This window comes from Pectinophora gossypiella, chromosome 9, assembly GCF_024362695.1.
Source record: "Pectinophora gossypiella chromosome 9, ilPecGoss1.1, whole genome shotgun sequence".
Taxonomy (NCBI): Eukaryota; Metazoa; Arthropoda; class Insecta; order Lepidoptera; family Gelechiidae; genus Pectinophora; species Pectinophora gossypiella.
The window spans coordinates 11,970,917-11,987,301 of record NC_065412.1 but is presented as its reverse complement, the minus strand read 5'-3'; the positions used below and the strand labels follow the sequence as shown (position 1 = coordinate 11,987,301).

The 16,385-nt window shown below is 35.3% G+C and overlaps 1 protein-coding gene across 1 annotated transcript in view; it reads right to left on the bottom strand.

Moving 5' to 3' along the window:
- LOC126369615 (phosphatidylinositol 4-kinase beta) overlaps positions 1-16,385 on the bottom strand; it is a 63,376-nt gene that overhangs the window by 46,105 nt on the left and 886 nt on the right. The window lies entirely within an intron of this gene.

Sequence of the window (16,385 nt, the reverse complement as noted above, 5' to 3'; positions counted from 1 at the left end):
AGGTCACGTTATGAAATCGTAAAGTTAGATTACAGTCGAGCTGTACCTAATCTTGTAGTCAGCTGGGAATCCGACCATTTCGACCTCGTTGCGTGCAAGGTGAGCTCACACACGAATTGGCACTTCCGAAACGCAAGGCCGCTCGTCATAGTTGAATATTCTCCAAATTGGACCGAACATCCTTCACTAGTAGGTACATCAAACGCGAACTCTGACGATTTATATCACCCTGGTACTTGAAACTTCTGTACATCAATGAAATTCTTACGAAGATATTCGAGTTATGCGATTACAGATGTAGGTACCTATTCTATCTATAGGTATAATAATATTATTTTTATAATAAATAGTTGTTTTATCTCAGCAGCTGTTAGGTATCGCATCACATTTAATAGTATTTTAACCACCATTTGCTTAGCGTCAGGAAATTAAAAATAATATTAGTTTAAAGGGCGAATTAACGGACTCCGGTTTTCGTGTTGAATAAAAAAATATTATATTTAAGTTTCGGATATAGAACAGAAAATTAGCACATATATAATTACAAGGAAAAAATATTGACAATAATTTGTTTTTTAAGTTATCTGTAAATGTATATTATTATTAGCCAGACAACCAGTGAATAACTTTCATTTTACCTCCAATGCAAGCAAAATATATACACACAATTTATTTGTTCTATTATTTCAACCTTCAACGCCGAACAATAAAGTAATTGTTTCGTGAACCTCCGGTTATTAAAACAGATAGGTAGATCGGTTTGATAAAGACTTTATCGTATCACGCACGAAATATTTTTACATTGTTACAGCATTGGTTAGTGATACTAAAAACTATTGGATACTACTAAAATCCTTACAGCTAGACAAAGAAAATACCTATAGAACGTAATAGCAGTGAATTGAATTTGTACTCGTGTGGAAAAATAGTTTAATGACATCGTGATTTAACTCAGCAGTCTTAAACGATAAAGTACTTTTTACAACAGAAGAAAACAACTGTGCTAAATCAAGGGGCTAAATGATTCACATTACAATTTCCACGATTTGCGTCCCAATCCGCTGGCCAATTAGCAAGTCTTCCCCGCTTCTTGGTTTCATTTTTTCGAACACAGTGAGAATCTTTTGATACTGCGAAAATTCCTAACAATCATAGGAAATAGAAAAGAAATATCTCCAAGTATTCTCTACGTAATACAATAAGAATGGGGGACGATTTAAGTAGCATCTGCGTGGTCCCCTCGGTCGTGGTTGACGACCACTCATTGGCCGTTTCCGTCCATTGTATCACTCTCCCACCGGGGGATTGGCCTCACGCTTTAGACATGACCGTAGCAAATGACATCGCCAGTCCACAAGATACACCCCCACAATGTCTCCTGAAATAGATTGCCCCCAATTGCCGTCTCGATGTCTTTATAAATGTTACTTGCTTTGTTGCTGCCAGTGACATATTCGGGGCGCGTTTCGCTACTCCGTTACCTTATACGTAAACACAGGAAATATGAGATTATTCCTTCAAAGATAAATGTCATCTCTGAATGTAGGATATCTCTTTTCTTATGAAGTTTCTTCCTAAAATAATAAATAACTAATAATAGTAAATTGAAATTCAATCGCAATTAGAAACATCTTTTTGAAAGAAACTTAAACTTAACATGTATTAGGATAACAAAACTAGAAAAACCTCGCAACACTAAACAAAACATTACCCGGTTTAATAAATTAATCATCGATAAGTTCTCACTTGTATTGTATTTTGTTAGTGTTAGCTATGACCTAGTAGTATAGAAATGTCAACGGCCCACGCGTGTCTAATAGCGACATCGAATACTTATCTAGGGGATTGTGGCACGACCCCATTTAGTGGGTCAATGTGTATTCGCTCCCACATTCGGGCTATGGAACTTTGACCGCGATTATTAAGACTATAATTTGCTTATGGTAGCTAAATGTGTGCCACAACATAAAAAAGTGGGTTCCGTTTTGCCTTTTATTTTAAGGTTCCGCACCCTAAAAGTAGTTAGAGCCGATTGTAAACATTTTCCTTTGAAAAGGAAATTAATAAGCTCGCCGTTGCGTTGTATATGACTGCATTTGTCAAAGCATTTAAATGAAATTAATAAGTTTTATGTGTAAAGTAAGGAATTAGAATAAAATAAGTGTGCCGTATTTATAACACCAACGCAAAGTTCTCTCTACTATATGTATAAGATTAAGAAGCAATTAATGATAGAATTATAGAATGGTCTGTTCAATTGTCATAATTATAATAAAAGAATCATTCAAACGATATCAATTTACTATCGCTACACATTACTACTACAGAGCCATTTTCATTGTGAATGACTTATTCTTATTTCGTTTACTTGCTTAACAAAACCAAGTATAGAGCGATGACTAATAGATAGATAAGTGTATTAAGTACGTCAGAACTTAGACGATTACTCGGAAGTATGAGTAATTTTATGGGAAATAGAACATCAATAGATTTTGTGGGGCAATGACCGAGACATGACTCAGACTTATAGGGCGTCCAAAGTCTTGTAACAAGAATCATCATCATAACAACTTTTTACGTTATTTGCGAGACAAGTCTGAACTGAACTTAACAAAAGCTCCGTAATTGATTGTAAGGTTTTTGTTTGAAAAACTTTGCATTATTCAATTTGTGCACTTATTTTTATCCGACATTTAAATACGTTGTGGTAGTCACCACAACGTTAACTTATAGATCTGTAAGAAATGGGTCATGAAATGCTATAATGCTAATATTTTCTTTTTCTATTTAAATAGCGCAACAATAAGTTCGACATTTTCACACGTTTTTCAATGACGGAATAGCTTGCGTTTACGTACAAATTCCATTGCAATTTGTTGTTTCGACTTTTAGTAGACAGTAACTGACCAATTAGTCAAATCATTGTACTCCGAAAACAGAGAAGCTCCACAACTACGGATACCCGCAAATTTGTTCATTAGCACAGTCTGACTTCTTCGCTAATAGAGGACCTTATTCGACACCTGTGGTTGTATACTAGAGACTTTCCACGCTAAAGCAACTATTGCACCTAACCCTCAAAGTCAATATACGTATTATGTTATGCAAGTTGGCAAGTTTCATCTGGGGCAGATCTGGGGCGCCTGATTTAATTTTCAAGACCAAGTTTGTGACTAATCAAATCGAGCGCTACACTAACAGTAGTGCTACTACACAAACGGTAGTAGGTACAATGCTTAGATGTAACCTTCATAACGTTGTAGGCGAGGCCTCGATACCTATCCGTGGGAAGTCACGCTGCGGGCGTCATTTGACTTTTTTGCAGAGGTTAGCTTCAGCCTAACTCAATGCATGGCCTTTGCAGTCCAGTCGTTGAGCGTTGGGCTCACAATCCAGAGATCCCGGGTTCGAATCCCGGTAAAGACATATCCACAAAAACCACATCCCTAGTTTGGTTAGGACATTACAGGCTGATCGCCTGATTGTCCAAAAGTAAGAATGATCCATGCTTCGGAAGGCACGTTAAACCGTTGGTCCCGGTTACTACTTACTGTTGTAAGTACGTAGTCGTTACATGAGTCATGTCACGGGCCTATGGCGGCTTAATCCACCTCACAGACCACACGATAGAAGAAGATTAACATAATAAACCGATAGACACTACAGACAAAATAAACCAATAGAAACTTTCACTCACATACATACCGCTTTCAGATGCAGGAAGGTTTAAAAAAAGGCCAGGTCTAAACCGGTGAGCATGCATAAGATTTTTGATGAGTCGAAGCGAAAGTGGTGCGTCAGGATCATATAAAGTGGAATTCAGTGGTTTCTGCCTACCCCAACGGGAAATACGCGTGATCTTCTGTATGTAAAAACTTTCAGACGAATTTATAACAAAACTAAAGAACGTGATTTCGTTATAAAGCTTTCATTTAACGTTTTGAAATATCCTAAGCTTAGGTCTTGTTAAAGAATTCAAATCTGCTATTCATCCGATACCAACATTTGTTCTTCTATTGTCCTCATAACATTTGTTATATTACAAAGAGGATAATAATTCTAAAGCATAAGAAGTGAATGTTGCGTGGGAATTGCAATGTACCGACGACTGACAGTTCTCAAGTCCCGTTATTCCTTCCGGGTGTTTGAGATTGCTAATATGAGAGCAGATTATTGCGCGATGTCATATAACGGGTTTTCGCTTAGATTATTCTCTACGAAGAAACAATATTGCATCTTTGTTTAACTTCATAAGTGTGAGCATACAACCATGTTGAGCTTCTCTACATGTTCCATGAAATCTAGAAATTATAATTTTCGGATACATTTTCACTCTCTCACTTCATGTGACTCTGCCCACTCAATTAGGGACTACGGGCAAAACTACAGGTTAGTTTATGTATGTACGTATTATCGGTAACCTTGGGGGTTAAAAAGGCCACATCGAAGAAATCCAACTAAAAAAGCAATATTGCTATTTGACACTTGCGCATATAAAAAAAGTGCGCATTGCAAACAAATGTCAAATATTGGCATTTCTAACCCCCCTCGTATTATTGTAAATGAGGAGAACCGACCACTGATCGACGACTGACCGCTGCTAAAACATTTTTGTAGACTTCTTTTCTCAAATGTATTTGTCTCATCAACCGCTAAACAACAAAGCGAATCAGACGAAACACTAAATAATCTCACGGCTTTTTAGCAAAGTATTCAGAAATAATTCCTTTTTTGAGTTTACCTATTTATTCGTGTACGTAATTAATTGTAAACCCAGTAAACATAACTTCGACTAATACGTCTCAGACGAGACACGCATGATTATTGTAGATAATGTTTGTTTACACAGGCCAACACTCAGAACGCAGTTATTATGATAATTTGGAATCGGAATCCGATAATTTACATGTCAAAATGTAGGTAAAATATTTATACACGTTCATAAATTAATGCCCTACCTAATCCGTCCAGGTTATTGAATAATCAACAATTGCAATTTAAGGCAACTATGGTGCTCTCTGCACCTGCAAATTATAAAGACATGTGCACCAGCTAATGAGGTCAAAGATCACATATAAGTTCCAAGAAAATGTACAATATAATTTTTTACGGCTTTCTTGAAATGTTAAACGGTAGGGGTTTCTTCTAGCTCCAAACTAGACTAGCAAATTCCAAAACATGACGTACCTATCTATTATCATACATTTGACTATCAACTTACATAAGCAAATAATTCGAAATTGTCCGATAAGTAATAGCAATTCCGTAATCTATAATACATAACAAAACATATAAGTAAGGTATATATAAGTTCACGTCACTATATGCCTAATTAGAGTAACCAGAGGTACATCCATCGTAAGATGATCTATGTACTACGCTTCACCGAGTTCTTTAAAGTCGTAAGACCGAATGTCCTTTTAAAATCCAAACTCCATTTTTTAACTATTGTGTCTGGAAATCTCGGCCGCAAGAGGTTATGTAATACGTTCAAAAAATCCATGTTATCGCATTATTAAATCACAAAATACCGGAAACAGTGCTTTAAAGGATGTTGTTTGAAATGAAAGTATTTATTACTGCCGTCGATTGATGTATTGTAAACTTAGTATTTGTTTGTATTGTGGTGAGTTTTGGTTGAACGTGGTTAAGTAAGATTTACTTAATTTACCTTTTGCGGTTGTCCCGAATGAAAATTTTTGAGACAACTGTTAGGTTACGGTAACAAATAGCAAATAATGATTGTAATTGTGTTCGTTCTTTCTATGCATTATTTTATTCTTAACCATTGCTTATAGTTTTTAAACTACGTAAAAAACGATAGTTAAGTAACTCGAAAACTTCATATAAAAATATCTACCTAAGTAAAAATAAATATACCTACAAAAAATATATATATCAAATTATTGCTAACATCACGCATGTACTGATCACTCGCAAAACGACTGATTAGCACATGGTAGTAAGGTACCACAACGAACTACATCTTAGGTATTTTAAACATTATTTATTTTTTAATATTAATAAATGCATTATCGTCTTTTATTAATGCGCAGCTGCAGATAATTACATACATACATACATAAACTCACGCCCGTAATCCCTAATGGGGTGGGCAGAGCCACAAGTAATCAAAGACAACTTGCAGCCACTGTTGATACGAAGTCCAAAGATGGATATGATGAACCTTATGGTGATAAGGGAATAAAAAATAATAAAATAATAATAATAAAAAATATTTTTCTTTATTACCTTTTGTCACTTAAAAGTTTTTATTACAAATAATATAAATTCAGTTTTACTGTCAGTAAAATATGTTGAAAAAAGTATTACGAGTAGCGTAGCGAGTTTGTGGTTAGTTTGGCTTGTAGGAATTCCTTTAAAGTACTTCTTGGAATTCGCAGTAAACAACGTTAGTATGGAGAATGACGTGTTATACTTATATGTCTCTCATAAGTGCAACGTTAACGGCTCTAATATAATATTAGGCTGCTCCTTCACCGGCAAATATTCGCCTTTAATGTAAGATTACAGATTCGATTATGAGCATTACGTTACATTCTGTCTGCGACTTACGAGCATTCGCCTGGGTATGTATAATTTTACCTTTCAATTCAATTTCGACCATTACATTAGCAAGAGAACCTGTATTGATGTTACAAGTTGTATCAAAATATTATCTATAGATTGTATCGTTACATGTAATGCCCGAACCTATACCATTAAATTACAGGTGAATGCACAGGTGAAGGAGCAGCAACATTTCAATTAACAATATTGGCAAACCCACACAATAAAGACTATTTTACTTTTAGCCAGTTTCAATTTACTAAGGTTTTACTAAAATAAAAATAAAATATCCACAATAATTTTGGATAGCTCTAAGTACGTTACACCTACTGAACGCGTATTCAAGGCCCATTACACACACAGCAATGTCACTTTGGTGCTAAGAGGCCCCCAAGGCGTAATAGTCGTATAACCCAGAGAGGTCTTTGCGTGGCTATTGACTTCTTCACCAAGTCATTATGGTCGTAATGTCGCACTAGGTCTCGTGTATGGAAAATACCTAAGTTCTATTTTATTATATATACACCATAGACATATAATATTTACATGGCATATTTTAACCATTTTGCATTAGACTGCTGTTGAAAATAGTCTCGAAATTATATCATAATAAGATAGGATATACAATGATGGCAACTTCACAATGGCAACAAGCACTACTGGGACTCGTCTAATCATACATATAGTTGTAAATAGTCACTAAACGTAACATTCAACTTCCAAAAAAACATAATATAAACTCACAACTATATCCTAATTGATGTGGTCAGAGGTACACCCATCACAAGATAAACTAAAAGAAATTAGTATTAAATTTTAATCCTAAAACAGGGTTGAAGGCACTACATGCCTTTGAAACAGTAAGGAAATAATAGTTGTAGTTTCCAACAATTCAAATTAGCTACTTTTTTCTAAACGTCAAAACACGAAATTACTATGGAATTTGTATGAAAAAGCAACCCGTTACGTCATAGAAAAACGTGTCAAAACATCGCACTTTATGTTACATTTTTCTTTATTACATTTCATAAATAAGTTAAGTAGCAAAAAGAAAACGTTATTTGTCACCTTTAGAAGCTTTTAGATCTGTCTTTATTTAGTAATCAGAATTTCATAATTCATCTTTGACCTAGGAAACTACCCAATTCATAGACAGCCTCTTTTATGCACTGGCCACTCCTAATAGTAGGATAGACTATTACATCACCATACATAAAATAGGAAGCGAAAGGCGAAACCTGTTTTGACGAAATGCTGTTCCGCATACAAAGAAATATTATCAAAATAGATCAGATTACAGTCACGAGCTGTCGTTTACAAACGCGAATGTGATACGAGTACTGCAAACACTGAATTTGCAGACACCCGACATAAATACAATGCATCGTAAATCTGCAGTGAATGGGTTTTGAACTTTTGATCAATATGCTAATATAGAACACATATTATTAGAGAGACTAGGAGTGTAATGTGCTTACCATAAAACCTAAGCGACTGAGGAATGTGGAATCATGTATTCTCCAGTTAGGCCATACACACAAAGTCAGCGACAGTGACAGCTCCGTGGTGTATCGCCTATAGATACAAAACTGACTTCGTGTATTCTGCCTAAGGATAGATTAAAGAACAATACAGCGTATAGAACGGTAACATCAATTCGTATCGGGCGCCGAGCTAGATTTACCTCACCCTCTCTGGGTCTTGTTTTAGTCTAAATGACTGTTAGCCGCTAAGAAGGGGGAACGCGCGCGGACTGTCTGTCTCACTCACACTTGCACGGAAGGCGGTTTGTGGCCCATCGCTCTTAGATTTGCTGGTCTGTATGTATTATGCATATATTGGCCCTGATTCCTCCAGACACCCTCCTAATTTTACTATACCTGTCACTTTCTTATCCGCCGCAAAAGAAAGAGACGAATGATTGACAGCCGTTAATTTTATGAAGAATTAGTAAATTAATGAAAACCCCGGGCGAATGAAATAGGTATCTCGCTGTTATGCAAACCGTTTGATGTGTGCTGTCAACTTGATTCTGTTGGGTTATTGGCCAATGTAAAATTTTTATAAAGTTGTTTTAGATATGTGCTTAAAATTGACGTGTTCCATAAATTTTATGCTTGTCGATTACCCGTTCCTTTCCTTTTCGGCGGGTAAGAAAATGACAGATATAACATAAAATGAAATGGTGTCTACAGTAATTATCACCATTATGGTGTGGTTTTTTAAACGTTTAGAGACCGTCGATGATACGAGAATGATCGGATCGGGTAAATGATATTATGAAGACCCTGTGGAACAATAATTCACGGTACTGTATTTAATCATACAAGACACGGAGCTATGACTGGCTATGATTGTCTTGACCGTCAATTGGGCGGTGAATTCCACGCGCGCCTGCGCTGATTGCCAGACAGAAGGGTCAACGTAATTAGTGGTTTAATTAAACGACAGCGCTGCTGATAAAAATGGCGCCTGATGACTATTTTTTTTATTAAATCTCTTGTTTTGCCTATTGAGAGTGAGTGAGTTCTATGACGAAATATAAACTTTTCAAAAATACTCCATATCATATTACGAATTCAGCAATAACCAATTACAGTCTTTTGCTATTTTTTGTCTCACTTTTCCTGAGTCTAATTAACGAGTTGTATTTTATATAAATAGAATGTTGTATGGCGACCTCGAGATTGCATAAAAAAGGTTTACTTTGAGGGCGTAAATTTAAATAGTTGATTAAATTAAAATAACGTAAGGAGTGGCAATATTAATTATTACTTGTTTATCGTACAAATGAGTTTCCTGGTATTGTTATAAGAAACTAATATTGTTATAATCAGTAGCTGTAATTATATATGTAAACCAGCTATACATACATATTATAGTGATTCCAAGAACACCCAACGCGCGTGATAAGAACGCATTTGAATGTCGAAAATATCACAGAATAGTGAAGTCAATTATGAAGAACAATACGGCTGCAATAATACGGTACGAACACCAATGTCGGCTATAATTACCACAGATCAGCAAAAAATAAAAGACGCGAAACGAAACAAACTGACAATGATAAATAAGACAGTGACAATAAGACAGATACTTCAGTAAACTCCTGACATTTTTTTCCCTAAGTCGGAAGTCGTTTTACAAGGTGTATTGGATGTTCAATGAATCTTCCTCAAGGCTAGTTCGATATTGACAAAATTCGAAAAAAAAACTGGAAATTAATTTTATGACTGACAGGTTTAACCTTTCCTCACTTTGATGGCTGAAACGTTGATGGATGGCTTGAATTCATGTTTGGATCATAGATAATTGATATCACGTGGTTTACAGGATTTGTGCGCGGTTAATGACAATAGGCTTACCCTCTATTTACATGGGACTTAAACATAGCTGGCGAGGAGTGGGCGTCATTTTTTTATTAGTGTTAATAGACTCAAGCCTGAAAAGTCCTTACCAAACAAAGTTGTGTTGTGTGTTTTGTGTTAATAGACTCTCATTTTTTTTTTTTTAATTGTATTATATTTTTAAGTAACGAGTAGTTCCAAATAACAACTTCACAAAGAGATAACCTTGGCCATTTACTCACATTCTATTCCAATTGTTTCTGATTGATCGATTACAATCATTTGCTAGGAGTAGTATATTTCAGTCACAGTGGAAGATATTTAATTTCACGTGATGCTATAAATATACAGGCTGTTAGTAATACCGTACTGACGGGGATGATTCATCTAATGATTCTGAGTTAATTTCAAGTGGAATTATCCGTCGCAAAATTCAGGATATTTTTTGGTTTATTAATTATTCATTCATACTTCAGCTATGGAAAATTCCACTTGATATTAACTCATAATAACGAGCTTGAATCACCCCCCTCAGCATTCGTTACGATGTCACTAACACCCTGTATTAGAAATTATTATGGGCCTATCCTTGAATGTCGCAAGAAGCGACTTGCGAATAAATCTAGAGAATGGGCAATTATAAACATCCTCTTAAGAAACAGTAACTGCTATTAAGCCATTGGACAAGCGAAGCGTTGTGATTACTGCAAAACCTTTATTATAAAGAGAAAAATATTATTGGTCTGTACTTCCTTAGGTAGTCTTCTTCTAGTATTACTGACATTTACGAGACTTTTGTATCGAAATAGGTTTTCCAAAAAAAAATTAAACCCCAGGAAGAAAACATGGGCTTGCCAGGGAATTACAGGGCAATTCGTACGAATTTGCGGGTAGAAAGCTAGTTGAGTACTGTTAGATAAAACAGAATCGACAGATTAAATCTCGACTGAGATATCACTATGCTAATGAAAGTCACAGCACTGGCTTTTGCACTTTGACAGATCTAAGCAATACCGCGCATTGAAGCTATTGTAAAACTTATATTCTTCTTCTTATCGTGTGGGTTATGAGGTGGATTACCAACCTCATCAACCCTGATGTCATTGTAAAACTTATATTGAAATACAATCACTAAGGAATTGTACTAAAGTAGACGTTCTGTTTTTGTGTTTTCCAAAGCAAAGATAATGGACATAAACCCAAGATCAGTTTTCAATGAATTCATAGTTATTTGTTTTAAGTGTAGTTAACACTGTATTCTGCATGCATAAAACACTTAAACGTCCCACGTACTCTCCCAATTTCCTTTAACATCATAAAACGAAATTAATTACTCCGTACATTTTAGTATTTATTACTTTCACCTAGGTTCAATGTCTGAACCTAACCGGGCATCTTGATAAAAGAGTTCGATAGAAATATGATCGTTTTGGTTTGCTTTAGTGCTAGACTTGTCCAAGAAGCTAAAGTACGGTAATCTTTAATCTAAATCATTTCGTTATGTGCCTAGAAAATCGGTATGACTAAGCATTTAATTATACAGAGGCTGTTAATCTTACAATGGGTTCCAGTTCAGTTGAAATTAATATAAATTTAAGACCCATTGACAGGTTCACACAAAGGTTGCGATCCGGGCCGGTAAGTGGGAATAGGGTACTTACTGACTGTTCCTTTTTCTTTTCATCACTTTGAACGTGAACGTGCTAAAGATGACGAAATCCTCGTTCCTATTACCATTTCTTTCTAGCTCTCTGATTTCGTATGGTAGTACCTAACTATTTCATTTTTCAACGAATTTCGATTGTTTTCTTATTTGATTATCAATTTACCTCCATTTTGGAACTCTTTAATATGAAACCACGTAGCTCCGCGCGCCGCACCGATGTTTCTACGCAAAACGCGTGCATACATGCAACAGTACAAAAATTCCCGCCTCCGGAACGCTCCAGATGCCACCTGTGTGTACTGAGCTTTAAGAAAACGTGTACGGAAGCGCTGACCATGACATCGTCATTCAAAATGAACTTCATGTTTTTTGGGGGTAATTGTTTTACCAAACACAACCATAATTATAGACTGGAATTTTTCCACCGTGACTGTGGAGTTCGGTTACCGCGCGCGGTATGTTTTTCCATCCCCTTACGGAAAGATTTCCGAAAAAAACAATCCTGTGTTCTTCCCTATCCTATTGAATCCTACTATTGGATAGTTTCCTAGGTCAAAGATAAATTATGAAATTCTGATTACTAAATAAAGACAGATCTAAACGTGACAAAAATTGTTTTCTTTTTTCTATTTAACTTATTTATCAATTTTAATAATGAAAAATTTAATAATAAGTACGACTTTTGTCAGGTTTTTCTATGTCGTCACGGGTTGCTTTTTCAAATTCTATAGTAAGTTCGTGTTTTGACGTTTAGTAAAAAGTAACTGATTTGACTTGTTGGAAACTACCCTATAGTCCATCGTGTTAGATAGGAAACAATCCTGACAGATTTTACGACATGCCCGGGAAGTCAAGCAGTTGAACGTGTTGTTTTATATTCGCTCCCATTCCAGCTTAGAAATAATATCAATAGTAAGTATAATGAAATACAAAAAATATCATGATTACAATACAATAACATATAATATATATATACATAGTTTATAGCAAAGTTTGAGCATTCTCAGTTGTCGATAATCACAGTTTAATCAGAGTTAAAAAAGTAAAACTTGTAAATCATGTTTATGTCAGAAGTAAACGATATTAACTTTGATAATGGGGTTCTTGTTCTAAATCCGGGCTAACTTTTTTATTACAAAAACGGCCAGATACGAACGTCTCGTGCAAAACAAATAAGTGCTATAAATCTTTAAGAAATATTGCAAGTCACTATCGAAAGACAAGTCTCTGTAAGAAGCTATTGAGACGAGAGCTATTTAAGTTCTTGACATCGCCTTGTTGAATTGTGTAGGGGTGCCTATCATATTGTGGATGTGATAGGTAATCTATATAACATGCACAAAATGATTATATTTTGAATTTGACCCTTCATTCAGCCTCCACCGTTCCCTTCGTCTTAATATTCCTAAGTATTCTTAAGTAGTTTTCATTATTTATTTTTATTCATTATGTAATTCGAATACGATATATGTTGGTTTGATAAACAGAGAAAGGTTGCCGCAACAGTATAAGATATCTACGGATTCTAACACATTTTTTTTTAAATTTAAAACTAGCCGCACTCTATGATGGCCGTTTCGATGTTTGTCCGCTCATCAAGTATCGTAATAATTTATAACTATATGGAAGGAGCGAATGCTGTATTTTATTGTGTCAAAACGGCCATGCGTGCGCCTAGTTTAATAGAAGATACGCATAATATAATTTGTTACATTGAGTTGTGTTAAAGCAAGTCAATATTTTTATTATTGTATTACCCTTAGTAAACTACTTAGTAATAATAATAATTGGGTACTGTACTAGGTTCAAGATAAATTCTGATTACTAAGTATTTTAATTAAGGAAATTCAAAATAATAAGTCCGTCATTTTATCACGTTTTTCTATAACGACACAGTATGCTTTTTCGTACAATTTCTTAAGTAATTTCGTGTTTTGCAGTTTAGTAAAAAGTAAACTATTATTTATTATACGCGTGGCAGCCCTAAAGTGAAGCTTCCACTTTTACTTTCGCGTCTGTCCATTCACCTGGGCGGAGCAGAACGGCCCAGATATTGACTGTGTGTAGTACACGCTCCTTTCAGTGGCTTGACCTCTATCGGGAGTACACGTGAACCTACTAGGGGGACGTAACCGGGAAAAGTTAAGTAGGACTAGCTGGCTAGACGATTTTCTAGGTCTTCTAGGGTGTGGTACATAATAAAATGACGGATACAAAAAAGGAGACCTATCCTGCAACATGAAGATATGGCCCAGATTTTGATAACACTTTTTGTCGCCTGAACCTATATCTGAAGAAACTTCACTGATTTTAATCTCTTAGCACTATTGGTAGCGGCTTCCAAGTTAAAGTCGTGAAAGATTGGGATTGTTCCTGCGTGTGTTCGAGACGCCTATTAAAACGCATCTAAAGTACAACAGGTCGCGGCCTAGGCAAAGTTACCTAGAGCACACCCCAGGCGCTTCATAGAAAACATCTCGTACACATTGAAATTATCGTACACGCGCATCTGTGTGTGTGACGTCCATACGATTTATGACTAAAGTAAGACCGAAGGGGGTGAGGTGAACCTAGCTAGCTAGTGGGGAGCGGAGTGTTGCCGTTCTATACGTAACGTAGTATTATATTCTATGCCTAGAGACGGACATCATAGGGTACTTTTCAGGGACGAACTTATGTGTTTACAGAATGGTTTACAGCAACATCCGAGGTCCTTGCGGACGCAGTCGCGGCCTGTCAGCTAGTATTACCATAAAACTTGGTCATGGGTGAAAGTTTGACGATGACATATGCGATTTCTATTATTAAAGTAGTTATAAAAAGGTAAGAAATACACTAATCGTGGGGGATTAAAAGGCCACATTGAAGCCATTCATCTAAGAAGGTAATATTGCTATTTGAAATTTGTTAATCCCTCATTCAGCGCTTATCGCTGTCGACCCACTAGGGTCAATTAATTCTTTCAAATGTAATTCTCTCAGACGACTTCCTGAGCCCTCGGCTCGCGCCCATCTGAGCTCCCTCAGGCCTGTTGTCTTAAATTTTGTACCGAGTGAGAGCCCTCCCCATTTGTCCGGTCAAGTAGTTAATGCCATCTGTGGTACTCTACAATTAATCACGTCAAAAAAAAGATGTTTATTGACATTTCGTACTTGATTTTATATACACAAAATGCTCAAATTGCAATATTGCTTTTTAGGTGATTGTTTCAATGCGGCATTTTTAACCCCCTGTATGATATAAATCCATCATAACCTAAATGAAAAACTTTTAGAACTAACTCAGAATTTTTTTTTATTTTATTACTTTAGATAAGTATATATTATTTATTATTCTTTTTTTTGTTATGTTGGTATCATTATATGTTTGTTGCACCAGCCCATGCTCCAATGAATAATCTTCTTTCACTCTAAGGTTGCCTGGCACAAATTGCTGTTTAGCAATAAGGCCGCCTATTGTGCTTATGTTTTATTCGTATGTTTATGTCCTTTGTATATGTTGTTGTGCAATAAAGTATTATTGATTGATTAATTGAAATTTTATGCTCTTTATGAAATAGGCCTAATCGATACAAAACCACAGTAAAAAAGAAATAAGCATTATAATTCAAATATTACCCTGGAAACTCTATAGCGTGAAGTCTCATTTTTATGTCTACTGTGTGAGAAGGTCAAGGTCGATACAGTTCCAGGTTACGACTTTCGACATAGTCTGGGGGTAATAAAACATTGGTCGTAAAACCAGAGGTTCCTCTACCACTGTTACCAAGTTCATAAATATCAAATTGCAAATGAAATTTCACATGAAATCACATAAAAAAAATAGTTTCCCATTTTTTAAGTAGGTTTTCTTCATTAAGCTGTTAGTCCCGGTTACTACTTATTGATGTAAGTAAGTAGTTTTTACATGAGCCATGTCAGGGGCCTTTGGCGGCTCAATAGTAACCCTGACACCAGGGTTGATGGGGTTGGTAATCCACCTCACAACCCATATGATAGAAGAAGACTAGGTACCTTCCTTAGAGATCTAATTTCTACTAATTTAATATCAGAAAATTATGTTTTAAGATAATACTATACCTACATGGTAAAATAATAGAAGCAGGAACATGCAGTAGTTCCAAAGTAGGTATGAAAAATAAAAAATAAAGCTGCTTATTATTTAAAATACATTATTGTAAAATAAATTAAAATTGAAATACGAACCAGTCCAACTAGGTCCGAACACGGTGATACTTTACGAACAGAGCGGTAACCCGTCAAACTTTGCATTTGGCGGGATGTGGACAATACAATATTATAGTTCTTATATATTATCTTTACACATATCTTCATCTGCTCTACTTGTTATTGTAATGTCCATGTTCACAATGTGTGACCGACAAATTGCAGCATTTCTTGCTTTATGTTGGTATTTCTACATTTTAAAATATGAATAGAACAAAAATATGAGCAACATTTCAAATGGCATGTACCTATGTTGAAGTTAGCCTTGGCAATCTCTTCATGTAATATAATGATATTACATATAAATAATTTCCTAATTAAATGTGTAAATAATAATTTATTTTAACAGAAACATGTGAAAAGAAGAAAGTGTTTTATTTATAAACATGTTTCCATCAAATGTATAAAAAATATTTAATATTTAATGTATTGGATAACATCTTTCCATCAACTAACTTGAGATAATGTGGCCCAGTACAAATGTTTGAAACTTTATGAGATATTAACAAAATGTACTTGTATGACTAGTTTGTGTTAATTGGATATTTGTATTACAGGAAAAGTTATTTATATTAC